Raw genomic sequence first — 21564 nt, 5'->3', positions numbered from 1 at the left:
ATCACCATAAAACAATTAACATTTTCATATTTCTTTATGTTTTCTTTTTCTATAATTTGTAACCAATCTGCAAATGTACTTTTAGCACTTTTTCATTGACTACAATTTTCCCATTTCAGTTCCTTTATTTTCTTTCTTTAATGACTTCCTTCATTTGTTTGAAGCAATTTCAGCCTAACTCCATTGCATATTGAGGGTAGGGCAAAAATAGGTTTACAGTTGTATTACAGATAAACAATACAATAAGTATTAATAATAGAAGGATAAAATCTGTGTTTCACATACTCACAGTTGTTATTCTACTTTTGGCCCACTCTGTTTTGTATAAGTAGCTGCCCCTCAGAGAACAGGCACCCTGTCTTTCAAAATTAAAGAGAATGCTGAGAACTTTGTGATTTTAATTAATTATTGCATATAAAAAGCATTTAGTCTCCTATCCTTGCCAGTGAATAGGTATGTGTCTCCAGCTATGTGATCTAAACAAGTTATTCACCTGTACTATACCTCAATTTTCTCATCTGTAAAATGGATAATGTACAGAGTGATGGCTAAATGCTGTGTTTTTTTATTGTTACTGTTTTTTTAGTCTAAAATTTCCTCTAATCTGACAGAAAAGATCACTTGAAACACTTTGCTAGGTTTTTTTTTTTTTTTAATAAGTCATGTTACCTTTATGGAAATGCCTTCGAATGTACCCTAGACAAGAAGAAACGATGGCTTTTACCCAATGTTGATTATGTATTTCTTCTCAAGGATTAGCTAATTCAGGAAGTCTTCCCTTTCTCTGTCCCTTGTCAAAACTAAGTTACTTACGTTGGGCCTATTTGACACAAAAAGAAAAACTTTCTTTAAAGGAGGAAGTATGATGAGGGACAAGTAAAATTTCTCAAATGCTTTAATCTTGTTGCCTTCCTAGGTTTTAGAATTGAACATCTGAGACAGCCATCTGCTCTGGCTTGAGAAATAACTGAGTGCTGAATCAACCAGCATAGCAGAGAGCTGGGGAATATCAGAAGGTGGAATGAACAGTTTATAATAAGCCCGCTCACTGTCAGCTCTGACAATATCCAGCCGTACAACTTCAAGGGACCTACGTGGGAAAATGAAGGGAAATGCTTTGAGCTTTACATCTTTTCACTTCCTATGAGCAATGCACCTCCTGTCCTTCACTCACCCATGCCCCCATTGTTCTCACGGGGAGTCTTCCTGCTAATTCATTGTCAGGGCCTGGTGAGCCAAACTCTTAAGTTGTTTATGAATATTAAAATAAAAATTAAAAAACACATTAAGTCAGACATAAATTAACTGTGTGCCTGAAGGGAGTGTGGCCTTTTCTTAGACTAGCAGGCCAGTAATTCAGTAATTTGGGGTGTCATGTTATACTGCAATGATGTAAAGTCTGATGAACCTAAAAAAAAAATCTCCTTAATAAAAAGGCTCTTGAGGAAGCCTGCTGATCGCCTGCCTCCATGCTGCTATCTCAGTGTAGCAACATGTTAATTGATTTTGATAAAGTTGAGAAAAATCATTAGCTGGCTTTCCTCCCACTGACTGGTGAAGGCAGATCATACATGCACAATGGCCTCTAGTGAGTGCCATGAATGCAGCTGCTTCTAAAGGGCAAGAACAGGTCTTCTCGGGCCTTCCTTGGCTGGGGGGGTTCCCCCTTCTTGCCAATTGTTGCCCACCAAGCCAGCGGATGCTCTCAAAGCCTAGGCAAATGCAAGAAACAGTTTCTTTGACTCCGAAGCGTCCTGGCCTGCTAGAGGCAGCTGGTACGTGAACAGGGAATGTAACCAGCTGCCAGGTCTCAAATTCCCAGGGTGGATTGGCATCTGGGGGCATGGTGTGTGCCTGGCCATGACCGGCATTTCTTGAGTAGCCATAGTCTGGATCCCTAGAGTAGACTTGGAAATACTCCACTGAGACACTTGAACCTGGCATCAGGTCTTGAAGTTGTGTCTAAGGACAGGTTTCCCCATTTCTCTTCTCATGTGTAATGCAGCAGGTGTTTCCAGAAAGCGGAGGAAGACAGGTGTCCCAGGGTTACTGTGGCATCTGTTGACCTCAGTCCAGTCACTATGCCAGGTTTCACAGCTGACTTCAATTCAGTTTGGCGAAGATTGCGTTCTCCATTCACAGCTGGAACTGACACAGACCACATGCCAAATTCATTATGCAGAGCTGTGTCTGATAGGTAGGTTAATAGGGTAGTTTTTTAAAATTCACTGGACATAACCTTTTCCTTTTTCACATAAGCCACGATGATTTTCCCACTGCTCCTTCTGCCCATCTGATACAGTTTATATACAAATCAGCAGCAAGATGGAAATTTACCCTGAGCTTTATGATGCCTTAACTGCTGAAGCATCTAATCCTTTCTACATTTCCTTCTTCCCCATTTCTAACCCAAAATATGCCTGTGCTCACTTGCTCTAGAATATACCATCTAGTTTTTTCCAGCTTTATTGAGGTATAAATTGACAAACAAAAATTGTATAGGCAGAGTGGGACAAAAGTAGGTTTATAGTTGTTCACATGGAAAATAATACAATAAGTAATAAATAGTAATACAAGAATAAACTCTGGATTTTGTGTACTCACAACTGGGAACCTTTTTTGCCCCTCCCTTTATTTAAGGTGTTCAATGTAATGGCTTGATATATCTATACACTGTGAAATTTAATGAACACATCCAATCAATGCACATGTACACAATCAGTATAATAAACACTTCCAATGCCTCACATAACTACCATTTTTTTTTGTGTGTGTGTGGGTCAGATCACTTCAGATTTACTCTCTTAGCAACTTTCAAATTTACAATACAGCATTATAATTGGAGGGATGGAGGGAGGGAAGAAAAAAAGAAGGGAGGAATAAAAGGAGGGGGGGGAAGGACTGTACATTCAATCTCTAAAACTCATTAATCCTAAAACTGGAAGTTTGTACCCTTTGACCAGCATCTCATTTTCCCTACTCTCCCCAGCTCCTGGAAATTACTGTTCTATTCTCTGCTTCTATAAGTTTGACTTTTTCAGATTCTACATCTACATGGGATTTTACAGTATATGTCCTTCTCTGGCTTACTTCACTTATCACAATACCCTCCAAGTTCATCAATGTTGTTGCATATGGCAGGATTTTCTGCTTCCTCATAGCTGAATAATATTCCATTGTGCACATGTACCCCATTTTTTTTATTCATCTGTCAACAGACACGTTGTTTCCATATCTTGGCTATTGTGAATAATGCTGCAATGCACATGAGAATACAAATATTTCTTCAAGACAGCGATTTCATTTCTTTTGGATATATACCCAGTAATGAGATTATTGGGTCACATGTTAATTCTATTTTTTGAGGAACCTTCATACTGTTTTCAATAATGGCTGCACCAGTTTACATTCCCACCAATAATGTACAAGGGTTCCCTTTACTCCAACACTTGACAATACTTGTTATCTCTTGTCTTTTTGGTAAAAGCCATCCTAACAGGTGTGAGGTGATATCTCATTATGGTTTTAATTTGCAGTTCTCTGTTAAGTGGTGATATGGAGTACATTTTTGAATTTGTTGGTCATTTGTATGTCTTCCTTGAAAAAAATGTCTATTCAGGTTTGCTGCCCACTTTTAATCAGATTATTTGTTGTTGGGTTTTTTTCCCTTGCTGTTGAGTGAATAATGGATATTAACCCCTTATCAGATATGTAATTGCAAGTATTTTCTCTTGTTTCCTAGATGGCCTTTTCATTTTGCTGATGATTTCCTTTGCTGTGCAGAGCTTTTTACTTGGATGTAATTCTATTTGTTTATTTTTAGTTTTGTTGCCTGTGCTCTCATACCATCTACAAAAGACAAGTACCGGGGTCAATGTCAAGGAGCTTTCTTCCTGTCTTCAACTTCTTGAGCTAGGTTATAACATTTTAAAAAATACATCCACTTTTCAGAGAAGAAACCTAAGCTATATACTTTTAAAAGGACTAGTTTTAAAACATGTACTGTAAATAAAAGCATAATTTTCAAAATTTCATAAACTATATGGCTATATGAATAACAAATCTAAATCCATATCCCCAATAGGCCTTTTTTATTGCAAAGCCCCATACCTCTAAGCTACAAGCATTCATAATGTGAAGGTTTGTGCCATTATCTTTATACATCTTTTGATCAAATATTTAAGTGATTGTGAAAGGTCAGAAACTTTTTAGCTTTATTTTTCCTCTAATTTTCTCTCTTTCTCTCACTCTCATTCTCCCTCTCTCCCTCCCTCTCATTCAAACCTCCTCTAAACTCCTCCTTATTCCTACTTAGCAAAATGGCAATCAAAAGCACACCAACTTTCTATTCCCCCCTCCCCATGCCTTACCATTTTGCACAGGACTTTTCCTTCCCTAAGGGTTTAGGGAGGAAACAAGTCACAAATATCCTTTGCTGGTCTCAGACATTTGGGGGAAAAAATGTGCATGTCCTCTCCTCAGTTTAAAATACTTGCTATAAATAATTGAAAATGCAGGAACCAGTCTGTCATATCTGGCCTAAATAAATAGTGTTAACTAATGACCAACCTAATATGAGTCTATGGTAGCTCCAGGGTTTGTTTATTTTTTAACTTAAGACAATCAACCCTTTTTTGAAAAGAAATATGGGTAGGATTATGACATTAACTCTGAATTTAGGATTTATTGTTGAGTGAATGAATACCACCTTTAGTGTATTCAGATTATTAAGGCACATAAGTCAAACATGTGCACATGTGTAGGGGTGTGTGTGTGTGTGTGTGTGTGTGTGTGTGTGTGTGTGTGTTGGTTCACACTGTTAGGAAATATACTGATTCAGTGTGATACCAATTTTGGCCTAGAATAAATTAACATTTCCATTTCTCTTAGAAATAATACATTTACTTGCCAATATATAATCTATCTATATGACCCTTAACACACACACAAATAATAAGGTGTATTTTTGGTTCATGTGAATAATTTTTTTGATGTTTCTCACTAACCTACCCCTGGGCATTCTATTTCATGTGTGTGCACCAGAGACTGAAAAGGCCAAATGAAAAGAAGAGGGATATGAACACTAATTGGAAAGAATATATGCACCCCTATGTTTATTGCAGCTTATTTACAATTAGAGGCCAGTTGTAAATAAGCTGTACATTTTGTGTACAGGTGGGGTCTGGCCAGCCCGCCCTGATGGGGGTCAATTGGGGCCAGGCTAGCTAGGGGGAGGGGACTCTAGTGTTGGCTGGCCAGCCTCACCCCTAATTGATGTGTATATGTGGGGGTACTATCAGGGGCCAGGCCAGCTGGGGGGAGGGGCCCCAGCAGGTTTGGGGTGGCTGATTGGGGCCCTGATTGGGCTGACTGACTGCCGTAGTATGCATCATAGCGACCACTTTTTCTTGTTGTTCCATCATTCCAGTCGCTGGCTTTTATATATATAGATAGCCAAGATCTGGAAACAGCTGAAGTGCCCATCAGTAGATGAGTGGATAAAAAGGCTGTGGTAGTCGAGACCGGTTTGGCTCAATGGATAGAGCGTCGGCTTGGGGACTGAAGGGTCCCGGGTTCGATTCCGGTCAAGGGCATGTACCTTGATTGCGGGCATATCCCCAGTAGGGGGTGTGCAAGAGGCAGCTGATCGATGACTCTCTCTCATCGATGTTTCTAACTCTCTATCTTTCTCCCTTCCTCTCTGTACAAAATAATAAAGTATATTTAAAAAAAAAAAAAAAAAAAAAAGGCTGTGGTACATTTACATTACTCGGCCTTAAAAAGTAAGGAAATCTTACCTTTTGCAACAGCATGGATGGACCTGGAGAGCATTATGCTAAGTGAAATAAGCCAGAGAAAGACAAATAACCATATGATCTCACTCATATGTGGGCTCTAATGAACAAAATTAAGTAATAAACAAAAAAGAAATAGATGAATAGACACAAACAACTTGATAGCTGTCAGTGGGGAGGGGATATGGGGGCTGGATGAAGGGATTAAGCGAAAATAAATAAATACAGATAAAGAGAGGAGGAAGTTGAGCACTGGCCAGTGTGCTCAGTCATTAGAGGATCTGCATGGAAGGGTGGTAGGTTCAGTTCTGGTGAAGGGCCTGTTCCTGTGTTGCAGGTTCAATCCCTCAGCCTGGTGGGTGCATGCAAGATGCAACCAATCACTGTTGCCTCTCGAATCTCACATTGATGTTTCTCTTTCTCCCTCATCCCTACCTCCTTCCCTTCCACTCTCTCCAAAAATCAATAGAGAAAAAAATACTTGGGTGAGGATTAACAACAATAAAAAAGGAGGGACTTGAAAAAACTTGACAATTTATTGAAGTAAAATGATAACATGTTAGTGTTTGACAAAGAACAAACAAATATAACCATCACACACACACACACATACACACACACACATACACACACACACACACACACACACACACACACACACATATATATATATATATATATATATATATATATATGAGGAAAGAAAAGGGAGAGAGAGCTAGAAACATTAATGATGAGAGAGAATCATCAATCAGCTGCCTCCTGCATGCCCCCTACTGGAGATCGAGCCTGCAACCCAGGCATGTACCCTTGACTGGAATCAAACCTGAGACCTTTCAGTTCCCAGGCCAATGCTCTGTCCACTGAGCCAAACCAGCCTGGGCATAACCATCTCACTGTAATCAGCTTTTATTTATAGTTTTCAAGTCCAATCAGAAGTCATCTTTGGTGTCCAAAAAATAGTAGAAGAATAATAGTGGTCTAGGTTCCCCCGTAAGTAAACCCTGAGACAAGTAGTACAAGTAGTTTACTTAGAAAGTTCATGAAACCTGAGTAAAGAAGTGGGGAAGTGAGACGGGGAATGGAAGGACACGGGGAATGGAAGGACACGAATTGTTCACCATCAAGCCAGTTATGTGGGTGGGAAAGTGGCGCTGAATCCCACTCAGTAGCACGTTGCTAAGGAACAGTCCTCAGCGCTATCCCTCCATGGGATGAGGAAGCCGGAATATGTATTCACTAGCTCCCCCACTATCACCTGTTTCTAGGGATTATTAACAATCCACCACTTCTGGTTTATATTTGGGGGGCCAAAGCATGTAACTATGGCCAGAAATAGCCCGTAGGTAGAGACTAGTAGGTTAAAAAACAAAAAAAAAAACCAAAAAAAAAACTTTCAGACAGGGATTGCGGGTTTTTGGATAGCCAGCTTTGAAAATTGGTTATAAAGAGGACTTAGGCACCAATACCCTCCCTAAGAGGGTCAGAGACACTGAGTTAATTGCACCTGCATGTGTATACAACTATTTTGAATCAGGCCGTCCTTTTGTACTCTGTATTTGAAAAATGTAAACAGAATTATTATTGTTTTTGAGTATGTAACATCAAAGGTAATCTTACATATAAAACAAATTCATTTAATTTATTACAAAATCAAATGTACAATCATATGTTTACTTAAATTCTCCATAGACTTCCATTTGAAATAAGCACTTCTTTAGGGTGAGATTTAAAGATACTTTTTCACAAGCTACTTAATTAAAATGGGCTTTAAAAGTACTTCCTTGTACTTATAAACCTTCAAAGCAAAATGATTGTCTTCTGAAATCTGTAGAAAATATTTCTTAAATGTCACTCTCAATTACCACTTCTAGAGCTAAGTGGTAAAACAATTGTTTCTCCAACAGCTGAAATGTGATTTCACCAAATAAAAGATAAAACAACCCTTGCGGTTAATTGAGCTTTCTTTTGATTTAGAAAGAAAAAGGCAAAGTTCTATCTATGACTCATTGAACGATTTTAAGAAGTTCTCCTAAATCATTTCAGCAACAAGACACACAGGCCTGGAATCCCAAGGTTAGAGGGATTTTTAAAATCCCACCTACTTCTCAGGGCCTGGTCATCCACTGTCACGTTTTTGCTGTGTGGTTTTCTGCCCAAAGCTTCAGTATGGCTCCTCCATAAATTCCTCTTCCACTGACCGCAAGGGAGCCCCTTCCATTTTTATTAAGAGTTTTTTCTTTACATAATCCCAAATCTCTTCATCGAGATGTCCTGATGGGATGACACTTTACATTGCTGCAAACATCCCTTAGGCCTTGCCTGTCCTTTTGGTCCATGCCATTCCTCACAGGGCCTCTTTTCTACCAGCTCTCAAGCTCTCTCCAGAATCCTTTCTCCTTGAAATGCCTGACTATTCATCCCACAAGGATTTTTTTCTTTCATTTCTTCTCAGAATATTAATGATCTATGTTCATTCATTCATTTATTTTTATTTTACTTTTAACTATGTCTTTTTATTGATTTGAGAGAGAGAGAGAGAGAGAGAGAGAGAGAGAGAGAGAGAGAGAGAGAGGAGAGAGAGAGAGAGAGAGAGAGAGAGAGAGAAACATCAATGAGAAACATCAACATCGATCGGCTGCCTCCTGCATGGCCCTGCTGGGGATCAAGCCCGCAACCTATGCATATGCCCTGATCTGGGATCAAACTGGTGACCTCCTGATGCATGGGTTAGTGCTCAACCATTGCGCCACACTGGCTGGGCCATCCCTCTTCTTTACTGTAAATTCCCTGAAGCAAGTTTTACTGATCCATCTTCTAAGCGTGTGATACTCAAACAGATAGTATTTCATCGTTTTGGAGTCATTAGAAGTTGGATTAGTTGATAATATCATAATTACAGTTGGTTTTTGCTTGAAAGGGAACATTTTACACATGTGGAATGTTATACATTTTACACTTGTTATACTTAACAAATGTCGCTTTGTTGGTACATTCTCTTGGATGCTGTTAACACTGAAGGTGTCATGGAAATATTTGAACTAGTTTTATTTTCAACTTTCTACCCTTACTTTCTTTGAAATCAAGACAGATTTTGCTATCCCTTAATCTTTCCCTAATCTCTGATGACCCCCTCCCACTCCAAAACCACCAGACCCCCATCTCTCCTTTAGTAAAATCTGAAAGGTTAAGTAATTAAATATATTTAATTACTCCCAGCTCTTTGTTGATTTTTGTGATAGATTTAAGGAACTAGGAGATCCCATTAATGTATACATTATACAACACATATACAGTGCCTAAATTAATATTTGGCAACATCAACATTGATTGTATTAAAAAAGAGCATGGTTCAAAGGAGTTAGGCATGACCTCTTCAAACATCAGCTTACAGCTACAAATTAAGGAATAATTATAATTCCTTATATGGTTGTTTTGAATTTTGGAAGAGGAAATATAAAGAACCAAGGCAGGGGCCCTGTGGTGTGGGAACAAGTAGATAATAGGTGTTGAGTAAATGCTAGTTTCCTTCCACCTTCCCTTGTTTAATTAACCACATTACTCATTCAACTAGTCACTCATACTTTGGTTAACAATTAGCTAAAGAGTCACAATGCAGATAAAAAAAAAATCTAAGTCACTAGGATTGGTTTTATGCATGGATGGAATAGGCACTTGCCATTTCATTACAATTTATTCTCCAAAATTTTTCTTGGTAAAGGCCTGAAATGTTTACCATTGGTAATTAATCCCAGTGGCTTCTTATTATTTACTATACCTACTATTAAAATATCTGAAATTAGCCCACTATTCCGCTAGCCAGTCTTCACAAAGAAGTTTCTTTGAGATCAATAAATCCTAAACAAGGGTTGAAAGAAAATCTTGTAACACAACCCCCACCTCAAACTTAATTGGTTTGGCTTTACAGTGTTGGCCAGACAAGATGTGTTTTTATTTTGATTTTGATTAGAACCATTAAAAATGAGAAGACCTCTCCTATAATTTTAAATTTCTCTTTACAAGTGAGAAGAGTTGGTCATGTTGGGCTCTCATTCCAGGAGAATGAGCCACACTTCCTTAAAGAGGGGCTTTTTATGGGCCTGGGATTTCCCCAATAAAAGTCTCCAAGTGGTTCAGTGACCCTTTGACGTGCGGTCAGTGTCACCTGAAAGAAAAAAGGCACAGAGGGGCAATGTTATTTTTGTGGTTGGGGCTCACATTTATTTTTGGAATGCCTATCATTTTCCGTCAACATCCGACAATTTCTGGTTTCTATTAACCTTCAGTGATAGCTACATTTGAAAGCATCCAGCAGACAGAACTCCTACAACAAACATTTTAAAACTCTTAATGATAGTCATAAAATTCTGGTATTTATTTCCTCCAAAAGCATCCTATTAAACTGTTTCTAGTCCTCAGCCTTAAAGGACACACAGAAAATGTTTCCTCCTGGAGCCATAAATATTCTTGAAGCAGAATCATAATAAGATGGCCATGGTAAATTTTTATTCATTCCAGAATTCTAACAACTGCACAAAAGAGAAATACTGATTTTAAAGAATGAGTTAACAAGTATTGAGTCCTTGACTAGGTGCTGAGCACAGTTTTAAGCATTTTACCAACATTGCTTAACATAATTCTCTCCGCCACCCTGATTACACCCACTTTCCAGATGAGCAGACTGAGGCATGGAAAGGTGAAACAGAGTGACTGGAGTATAGGACCATGCTGGTGTTTACACCTGCCACTCTGACTTCACAGTGTCTCTAACACTATTGGGTGCTGCTTTCTCTGTATCGCCCAGTGTGTTTGCTTCAGTGCTTCAACTTGAGCCCTTGGGATCTATTTGAAGATGAAAAATAGAGTTGCATCATCTCATCATTTGAGAAACAGAAAGCTAGGACCATCATTTTGCATAATTCCAAAGACACAGTCCACATTGTGGTTTGTGTAACAGGTGTCCCCCCTGTATTTGTACAATGTACAGCCGGCACTGACCCATGCAGGAGCCTGCTGAAATGATCCCTCACCCAAAAGGGTTTTATTCTGCATTCTTCCAAGTGATTCTTAGTGAGACTGGCCACCCCAACGAACAGCTTCTGCGTAGGTCTCTCCTCATGCTAGGAATCAGAGATCAGCATGAACTTTCCACAGTCAGTTATTTTACATCATCTAAAAGTTGTTAGGCACTTCCTCGGGGTGAGTTGAAATTCTGGATTGCCATTTCTTCTGCTTCCAGTCATGTCAAGCAATAGTTGAAGACAAATGTTCTCAAAAATGATCCGAGGAGCTGGAGGCAGGTTGCTTCCTGGTGTATTTCTCTGGGATAGGAGAGAGTGGTGGAGATCTCTCCCTGCTGTGGCAGCACCTACAGGGAAATGGTGACTCACCATCCTCTGATAGAACTGTGGTGACCCTGCAGCCCCATGGTGACCAGAGTTATGACTCCCATTGAGTCAGAGAGTCGCTCAAGCCTGGTTACAGGAGAGCAGGAATTCCCCAGCATCACTGAACTCATTGTTATTTCTATTACAGCACCTGTTAGGTATCAACAATTGTGAAGAAAGCATTTGGTTATGGAAGCCTCTGTAGAATAGCCCATGCTATTTCAAATGCATCTTATTTATTCTTAGAAAACAAAGTTCACTTCAAAGAAAAACTATTGGGCATATCCACTGAAGCAGTCGCGTAGAATGGGAGTCAGAGAATTAAATTCAGAGGTATCTGTTTCTCTTCCAGTTAAAACCTTCTCTTTGTGTTTCCAATTTCTCTAAATGTGTGGAACCTAACCCCAGTTCAAAACTATATCTCTGGGACTGAGTGAAAACAAAGGTGGCCCTCATAAGAACTCTCATACGTCTTCCTCCACTATGGGAAGAATGCTGGGACCCCAGCAATTCTCTTAGATCATCAGTCACTAGTCAGATATTTTAAAGGACAATTTAACAAATAATTTTGGTACAACCAGACAACGGTATTATTTTATTAGTTTGGTCATTCAAATACCCAAACTCTGAATTATAACAATCTCATGTGTTCAGTTACTATAGAGGAAACCTTAAGGAGAGTAATATTTTCCTCCCCACTATGTCTCAAGGGTTGCAACCACATTTTTTGCTTTTCTTTTTTTATCATCTGTGATATCTAGTATGAGCCAGTAGATCATGAGTAAGCCGTGCAGTGAATTCTCAATGCCTTCCTTCACCTCACTAGCAAAGCAAAACATAACTCATAATTATCAAAATAGTACAGGAAATAACACACTATCTGGAAATATTAGCTGTATCTCCTGTATGAATGAATCACTTCTTCCCAGAATTCCCTTTCCACCCAAGTCCCATGTCCAGGGCTCTGTTGCCTGTGGCACATACTATAGTCCTCGGTGTCTCGAGCCTGTGAGCTTTTTATGGGTCTAGGAAAATATTTGAGAACTGAAAAATAAAGTAATTGCTTCTAAAATGCCAAAGAAAACTATAAAAGCATGATTGAAGTTTAATTGCATGTTCAAAGTGTAACATTATGTCGATTTTAATAATTGTCAAATAAATATTCATAAAAACGTTATTGCATTTGAAGAAAAACTTGTGGGAATTACTATTTTTTCCTTCACAAGTACTCTCAAGCATGCTTGGTGATTGCAGAGAATTCAGGCCAGCTATCAATATAAAATGAGTTTAGTAGGAGCCAAATAATTTGAATTTGAAAAGCAAAATTATAAAGGTCATTTCTAGAGTTATCTAGGAAAATTATTGAATAAAGTGGGAAATGGGGCCATTTTAATATGTTGGGTATGCTATAAAGGTGTTAAACAGTCCTACCTAGACTACTATCCATTTGCAATCATTTATATTTTTTATTTTGTTGATATTGTAAATCACTGTAATTAGTTTTATTTCAGAATTATTATAAGGTAACTCTTAAGAAAAAGATTAACTATCTACAGAGAAGTCTGCAAGTCAACAAAGAGTATAGCAGGTCCTGGGGGAATCTGACTCCGGGAAGAACTGTCCGCTGAAAGAAGCCTTAGGTTTCATGGGCTTGGGTAGGAGTAGTTTTCCATAATCTCACCCCATATGGAATAACCATCTTCCCTGAATGTAGAGTGGATTGAGGAATTATCTCTTCTAGCTCATTTGCCTTCAACTTTCTATAAGGCAACGTCCGCCTTAAGACTCAACTTTCCATAAGGCAACTTCTGCCTCAAGACTCAACTTCTTTGCAAAAATATCAGACAAAGCACTCTCTTTAAGAACACAGGGCACACATGAGAGGAGTTCTGAAAATCAGTTCTGTGTTGACACGTTATTTTTTTCAGAGTTCACTGCATGTCTGGAATGAACAGGCTCTCTCCCCAGAAGAGCATAGATTGATATGCAAGGTCAGGTTAAATAGTGTCTAAGTCTGCTTTCCTGTCCCTTTCACAGGAGCTATCTGTTCCAGGGACAAAATTCAACTGTAAATATAATATACTATGAAAATTTTTCTTAGTAAGGAAAGAAAATGTCATTTTGAGAAAAGAACCAACATAGTAAAATTAAAATGTGTATTTTTCTTTCAAAAGTTACGGTTGAATACCACTTTTATTATACCTGAAGTCTGGTAACTAAATGCTTGAAACATTTTTAAATTTCTTAAATGAAAATAATAATTTCTAATTATTACAATGTCATGTCTACACACACACACACACACACAGAATAAAATTTAGTTACGTAAGACATAAGGCAGGAAAACTGTTTATAATCTATTATGTAAAGTGAGTCAGGGAATCAGGATCTAAACTAAGATTAAACACAAAACAATTATTTTTGGTCAATGTATTATAGTAATACTAGTATTAGAGGCCCTGTGCACAAAATTCGTGCAAGAGTAGGCTTTCCTTTCCCCAGCTGCTGGCACCAGCTTCCCTCAAAACCCAGCTTTGTCCAGAAGATCATCCAGAAGGATATCCAGAAGGATGTCTGGTCTAATTAGCATATTATGCTTTTATAATTATAGATACTTTTAAGTTTTAAACCTGTTATCCTCCACATTTATTAACTTTTCTTTTAAAACTTTTTTTTTAATTTTTAGTGAATTTAAACTTGTTTTTAATAGTAGGTATTATTTACTGAGCCCTCATTATATGCCAAAGACTTTGCAAAGGTTTTATATGTCTCATTGAATCATCACAAAACTCTTTTGTATCTTCATTTTATAACTGAAGAAACTGAGGCTTAGAGAAGTTAAGTATGTTGATCAAACAACTAGTCATTAGTGGAGTCTGGATTTTCACCCACAGTCTGACCCCAAAGGCTATATTTAACCTGACCCTGTATACCTTCCCTAATTATTAGACATTGTCTCAAATAATAGAACTTTTACATTAAATAAAATTTATTTGGATCTTTATAATCCTGTTAACCAATGTCATCCCAATAAATGTAATTAGAATATATAAAGTGTACAATGTGATGATCTGATATGCCCATACATTATGAAATAATTACCACAATCAGGTTAATTAATGTTTCCATTACCTTTTAGTTACAATTTGTGTGTGTGTGTGTGTGTGTGTGTGATATTAGTTTTAGGTGTACAACATAATGATTAGACATTTTTATAACTTATGATGTGATCACAGAACTTATTTTTATAACTAAAGCCTTGTACACTTTGGCCATTATTTCTCCATTTCTAACACCTGTCACATTATACATTGTTTTGTAAGTTTGACATTCTCTCTCTCTCTCTCTCTCTCTCTCTCTCTCTCTCTCTCTCTCTCTCAACCTCTCTCGCTCTCATATAAGTGAGGGTGTACAGTATTTGTCTGTCTTTGTCTGGCTTGTCCTCCAGGTTCATCTGTGTTGTCACAAATAGCATATTTCCTTCTTTTCCATGGCTGGATAATATTCCACTATGTTTTTATACCATATCTTCTTTATCTGCTCATCCATGGACAGACACTTAGGTTGTTTCCATATCATGGTTACTGTGAATAATGCTGCAATAAAATGGAAGTGTAGATATCTCTTTGAGATATTGAATTCATTTCCTTTGGATATATACCCAGAAGTAGAATTGCAGGCTCATATGGTAGTTCGATTTTTTATTTTTTTAGGAAACTCTATGATGTTTTCATAGTGCCTATCCCAATTTATCTTCTTACCAATAGCCCCCAAGGTTTCCCTTTTCTCCACATCTTCATCAGCATTTACCTCTTGTCTTTTTTATAAACATCATCAATACAGGTATGAGATTATATCTCCTCTTAGTTTTCATTTGGAATTCCCTGGTAATTAGTGATGTTAAACACCTTTTTATGTACCTGTTAGCCATGGTCTTCTTTGGAAAAATATGTACTTTGGTCCTTTGCTCAGTTTTTAATCATATAATTTGGGATTTGAGTTGGTTGGTGTTTTTTTTGTTGTTGTTGTATTTTTTTGCCATTGAGTCGTATGAGTTATTTATTATTTTGGAAATTAACATCTTATCAAATATGTGATTTAAAAATATCTTCTCACAGGTTGTATTTTTATTTTTCTGATATTATAATTTATAATAAATAAATATAGTCATGTACTGCTTAATGACAGGGATACGTTCTGAGAAAAGCATTGCTAGGTGATTTTGTTATGCTAACATTGTAGAGTGCACTTACCCAAACCTACATGGTATAGCCTACTACACACTTAGGACATATGGTATAGCCTACTGTTCCTAGGCTACAGGCCTGCAGAGCATGTTACTATACAAAACAACATGAGATTAAATCAAGCACAAGAGAAAATGATGCAATCAAGAGACTAAATAAACAAGAGATGTGTCAGACTGCTGCCAGCCTATCACAGCCCGCTGTTCAAGAGCAAACTTTTATACGTAGAAAGAGTGCACTCTAAAATAACTTACAAATGTAATGTAATAAACACATAAACCAGAACATAGTCAATTATTACCAAGTATGTACTCTACATAATTGTATATGCTATACATTTTTTAATTCTACCTTTTAAAATGTTTTATTATGAAGATTTTTAAATGCACAGAAGTGGAGAGTTCAATGAACCTCCATGTACCCATCTCCCAGTTTCTGTGGCTGCTACATTTTGCTATATTGGTTCCCTCTGTCCTTCCCAATCCCTCTGTTTACATTTTAAAACAAATCCCAGATTTCCTATTTCCCCCTTATACATCTCAACCATGCATCCCAACAACAGCACAATTAAGGTCATTTTCTTATACAATGCCAATGTAAAATTATAATAATAATTCATTTTTATCATCTAAAATCAACACCAAAGTTTTCATCATTGTCCAAATTATTTAGTACTTCAATCAGAATCTAAATATGCCAATGTGATGAATTTACCGTACCCTTTTCAGTCTCTAAAAGAGACTTGTAACAACGATATTTGGATTCTGCGCTTTACTTTTAATGCAACCAGCAGGTTTGTTTACACCAGCACCAGCACAAACACATGATTAATGAATTGCCCCATGACCTCACTAAATGATAGGGATTTTTCAGCTCCATTACAGTCTCATGAGACCATGGTCACATAAAGGTTATTATGTGGCACATCAATGTATTCATTCGTCATCAGATGACCAAACTATATTTCTCATCGTTATTTGGTCTTTGTCCACTGGTTTCTGGCTCACTGCCCTTAAAACCCTTGGAATTTCCTGTGATAAGAGGCATAAAGATGTCCTTTGTTAAGTTGATATGATGACTTTCAGAAAGCCTTTAGATAATAAGAGAGGCAATTGCTTGCCTGAGGAATCAATAATGTGATTAGAGGGTTGGGACTCTCAGCCCCAAACCCTACAGGAACTCTGGGGAAGGAAGATGATCTGAATCAATCCCCAGTGGTCAATGATTTAGTCAGTCATACCTGTCATGAAGCCTCCATTAAAAATCCAAGAGGATGGGGTTCAGAGAGCTGTATGGTTGGTGAACATGTGAAAAGAGGGGAGGGACAGTGACATTCTAGGAGAGAGCTGGAAACTCCATGTCCTTTTCTGATACCTTCCTATGCATCTTTTCCATCTGCTTGTTACTGAATTATATCCTTTTATATAATCGTAATCTAGCAAGTCAATGGGTTTTCTAAATTTTGTGAGCCAGCCAAAAATTAATGGAACATAAGGAGGGGGTCAAGGGAACCTCTCATTTATAGTCAGTCTTTCAGAATCACAGGTAACAATCTGGACTTGCAACTAGTATCTGAAGGGGGTAGGAGGCAGGGCAATCTTTTGTGACTGAGAGCTTACCCTATGGAATCTGATACTATTTCTGGATAGATAGTGTCAGATTGGGTTGAATACTCAGATATCCTGCTGGTGCCCAAGAATTGCTTGTTGGTTTGGGGATGTGCCCTGTCCCTTGTTCCCCACATTGGATTGTGTGAAGAACCCTAAATAATTTTGTTGATAGTTTCCTTTGTTATGCAGAAGCTTTTTAGTTTCATGCAAATATTCAAAGCAATACCTATTAAAATTGCAATGACATTTTTTACAGAAATAATAAAAGGCCATAAATAGCCAAAGCATTCTTGAGAAAGGTGGACAAAGCTGGAGACATCACATTTCCTGATTTCCAACTATATTACAAAGCCCCAGTAATAAAAACAGTATGGTACCGACTCAAAAGCAGACAGTCCTGTAGATCAAAGGAACAGAATAGAGAACCCAGGAAAAAAAACAAAAAAAAAAACATGTTTATATGAGCAACTGATCTTCAACAAGGACACCAAGAACATATGATAGGGAAAGAATAGTCTCTTCCATAGTAGTGTTGGGAAAACTGGATAGCCACATGCAAAAGAAGGAAACTGTACCCCTATTTTATGCCACTCCTAAAAAGTAACTTCAAATAGATTAAAGACATTATAAATGGCTATAAGCCCTGAAACCATAAAATTCTTTGAGGAAAATAGGGAAAAGATGTTTGACTTTGATCTTGACTGATTTTTTTTTTTTGGACGTAACACCCAAAGGCAGGAAAAAAAAAGCAAAATTAAACAGAGGGGTTACATCAAAATTGTGACAACTATTATTTTAACTTGACATTTTACAAAAGAGGTTGAAAACCTGAAGGTTAGAAGCCTTCAAAATATTACTCTGGGCTTTTCCTCAGAAATTAAGGAATTTACTTCCAAGGAAGTTCATGCCTACAGGAAAGTCCTTGAGGACAGTTGTATACTTAGCTAGTATAATAAGATAAGAGAAGATGCTTGAAGGAAAATATTGATATAATATTCCTCAATAACAAGAAAATGTTCTATAATTATTCAATGTAACTTGTTCTTTTTCTTTTTTTAATATAATGTTTTTATTGATTTCAGAGAGGAATGGAGAGAGTGAGAGAGATAGAAACATCAATGATGAGAAAGAATCATTGATTGGGGATCGAGCCTGCTACAGGGCATGTGCCCTTGACCAGAATTGAACCCAGTACCCTTCAGTCCACAGGCTGATGTTCTAGCCACTGAACCATGCTGGCTAGGGCAAAAGTGACTTGTCCTTGTTAATGTTAGAGTACAATGTAGAATACCAGGAAACTAAAAAATAATTGCAATTCCATGTTCATTTTTCCTAAAAGTTATTTGAAATATCTGTAATACTGAATTTAAGCACATTTGATGGGTATGAATATTTTATTGGTTTATGACATGGTTCTCAAAAATCTGCTCATGACTAATTAAAAAGTGTAGAATATCTCTTGTAATCTGAAAATAAGACAGATTTGAAAGTGGGCAGAACATTTCAAAATAATAAAGTTATCTTTAAAAATTGTATTATTTAAATTTAGCCACAGTGGCTCAGTGGTTGAACATCGACCTATGAACCAGTGGATAGAGCGCCGGCCTGTGGATTGAAGGATCCCGGGTTCAATCCCAGTCAAGGGCACATTTCCAGATTGCAGTCTTGATCCCCAGTGCGGGGTGTGCAGGAGGCAGCTGATCAATGATTCTCTTTAATCATTGATGTTTCTCTCTCTTTCTCCTGCTCCCTTCCTCTCTGAGATCAATAAAGATATATTTTAAAAGAAATTATATTAGCCGAAACCGGTTTGGCTCAGTGGTGGAGCGTCGGTCTGCGGACTGAAAGGTCCCAGGTTCGATTCCGGTCAAGGGCATGTACATTGGTTGCGGGCACATCCCCGGTGGGGGGTGTGCAAGAGGCAGCTGGTTGATGTTTCTCTCTCATCGATGTTTCTGGCTCTCTATCTCTCTCCCTTCCTCTCTGTAAAAAATCAATAAAATATATATTAAAAAAATTATATTATTTAAGTTCAAGCCATTGAAGAAAAATGTCAAGTAAGTTAAGAGTATAGATGGTATGCCAACATGGCAAAACGGCAGATGTCATGACCAAAATGACTAAAGTTCAGGAAACATCACGTGACATAGTGGTTTGGTTCAATAAATTATATGCAGATGGATAAATAAATGGAACAAATCGATGTTTCTCTCTCTCTTTCCCTCCTCTCCCTGTAAGATCAATAAATAAATAAAAATTAAAACAAAAACAAAAAGAAATGCTATGGTGACAATAGTCAAATAGAAGTTTATACAGCACTACACAATGCAATAGATCAAGGGAATGCTACCCATAAATAGCAGCTCTGGATCAAAAGCATGTTCTTCAAAGTCCTCCAGACCAGGGCCACATAGTTCCTCAAGTCCAGCCTCCCTGGGTCCCTGCTTCCTTGTCAGCCTGACACCATCATATACTGTGTACTAAGAGGAATGTGGAGGGCAGTGTCTTATCTGCTCCACTCTGAGCAGCTTTTCAAAGGGAAAAAATCACATGATACAGATTACAAAACATTATTTCAGAAATGTCTGTGTGAAAATTTGCCTTAGAGTGGAGAAAACACTGTAATATTGAATAAGTACTCTTTGTGTTATGTTTTATTCTATCACTACCTTAAGTATTAGGAGAAGAAGCAACATGTTACAAACTTAAATCTTAATGGCCTGCTCATACTGATCATCTTTTTCTGTAATAGCAAACTCGATGTACTGATCCAAGAAGCTTTGAGTTTTCTGGTGTGGGCGAAAGGAGCCGCATGCTAACCTGGCAAGCTCGGGGGAGGCCAGTGTGGCAGTCTTACACACTCAGAGACCTAAAGTAGCCACAAAAGATGGTCTGAAAATTAAATATTTAACTACAAGCAGGTTATAGTGGGTAGTCATGTCGTAGGCCAATATTTTCCCTGAGAAGATCAACTTAGATCTTTACTGAGCCCATTTGCCTTTTTGCCTCTAAGATAACGTAGTGTGAGATGTCTGGGTAACTGGTAACTTCCTTTTTTGCCCAGGACCCCTCAGGGCACAACAAATGGCACCAGGACATTCCTTCATTGTTACTGTTATCAAGTTAATTGTCAACTGTTAATTATGTTAAAGTAAAGTATCCTGTACCCATCTCTGTAAAAGAAGCACATGCCTATCATTTCACTTTTTACCCTATCCCAGAGGTTTCCCCGCTTTGCTTTCTCCCACCTCTAAACAATCACCAATGAGTTTCATGGAACTCACCTATGTCCCTTTCCTCGGATTGGTATGTACAAATACCAATGTAAGCCTCCATTCTCCGGAGCATTATCTCAATTCATTGAGGTTCAGCTTCCCGGTATATGTGGACAGTTTGGCTCAAATAAATTCACAAAAATTCTTTTCAGGTATGAATTTTTTTTTTTTTTTTTTTTTTTTACGCTAACACTGGTTAGTTGCATACAGCGTCAGATTCCCCACTGAAACTTGTTTTCTTTGAGGACAGAAGTGATATTTTAGTATTTCTGGGACTGTTATACTGAGTTTAGGAGAGACCCAATAAGTGGGCTAGGATTTTCAGAGGTAGATTCTTGGAATGCATGGAACATTGAGCAAGTAAGGAACAGCACTTCAGGCAGCACTTACCTCTTCTGCCTATGTGACAGTGAAGGGAGTGGCCATGAACTAAGTAATCTCACTGGGACAGAGAGCCTTGTGGGGGATGGTAGAACACAGGGCTGATTATTTCAGGAGAGTTCAATGCATAATATTCAGACATTACATTCTGTGACCATTGTCTTTTTTATTTCTTTTTCTTGAAATAGCAACATTGCATTCTGTGATCACTGTCATTGTTTCCCCCTGACATAGCAACCTTACACAGAAGAGACCAGTGCTCCAAATAAGTAATGGTAATTGCTTTACTTTTATTCAGTTTGTTTGTTTTTTATTCCGTTTCCCTTGTTAAAAATGCAGGAAGAAAATAAGATAAACGTCCTCTCATGAGCCGCCTCCCCCTCAGACATGAGTAGTCTCACAAACCTTTCTCTGAATTCCTCAAAATATGTGACTGTTAACCCGCCTTCCAGTGCCGTCAATAAAAATGTAACAGGACTAAAGGGAATGGGCTGTTACGGAAACCAGTTGATTGGCATGCACCTCCAGAGGCCTGGGGGCCATTGCGAAGAGGTGAAATCACAAATGCACCTTGACGCATGACCAAAGGGGAGTTGAGGGGTTTGCTGTGATAAGCAGCCAGAGCCTCTGGCGGGATGCCTCATGACACTAGTTTTCCAAGCCCTTTGGGTGGGACACAACTGCACTCCAACATCCTGCCTACAAATGCTAAATAAATACGAAGTCCACGTCAGACTAGAACACCAGCGTACTAACTCATGTCATTTGAGGGATCAGAACGCTTTATTTTCGCTTGACAATTCACATCCCAAATAACTGAAGTTGACACACCCAGATGAATATATCTCCTTTGTACACATGTTCAAAGG

General features: G+C 38.0%; 1 protein-coding gene across 7 annotated transcripts in view; it reads left to right on the top strand.

The window, feature by feature from the left end:
- Positions 1 to 21564, top strand: part of PDE4D (phosphodiesterase 4D) — a 1156670-nt gene that overhangs the window by 897064 nt on the left and 238042 nt on the right. The gene's annotated exons all lie outside the window — the stretch shown is intronic.

This window comes from Pipistrellus hanaki (assembly GCF_964339955.1).
Source record: "Pipistrellus hanaki genome assembly, chromosome: 4".
Taxonomy (NCBI): domain Eukaryota; kingdom Metazoa; phylum Chordata; class Mammalia; order Chiroptera; family Vespertilionidae; genus Pipistrellus; species Pipistrellus hanaki.
Note: the sequence above shows the minus strand (reverse complement) of the source record. Positions and strands in the feature narration are given on the sequence as shown.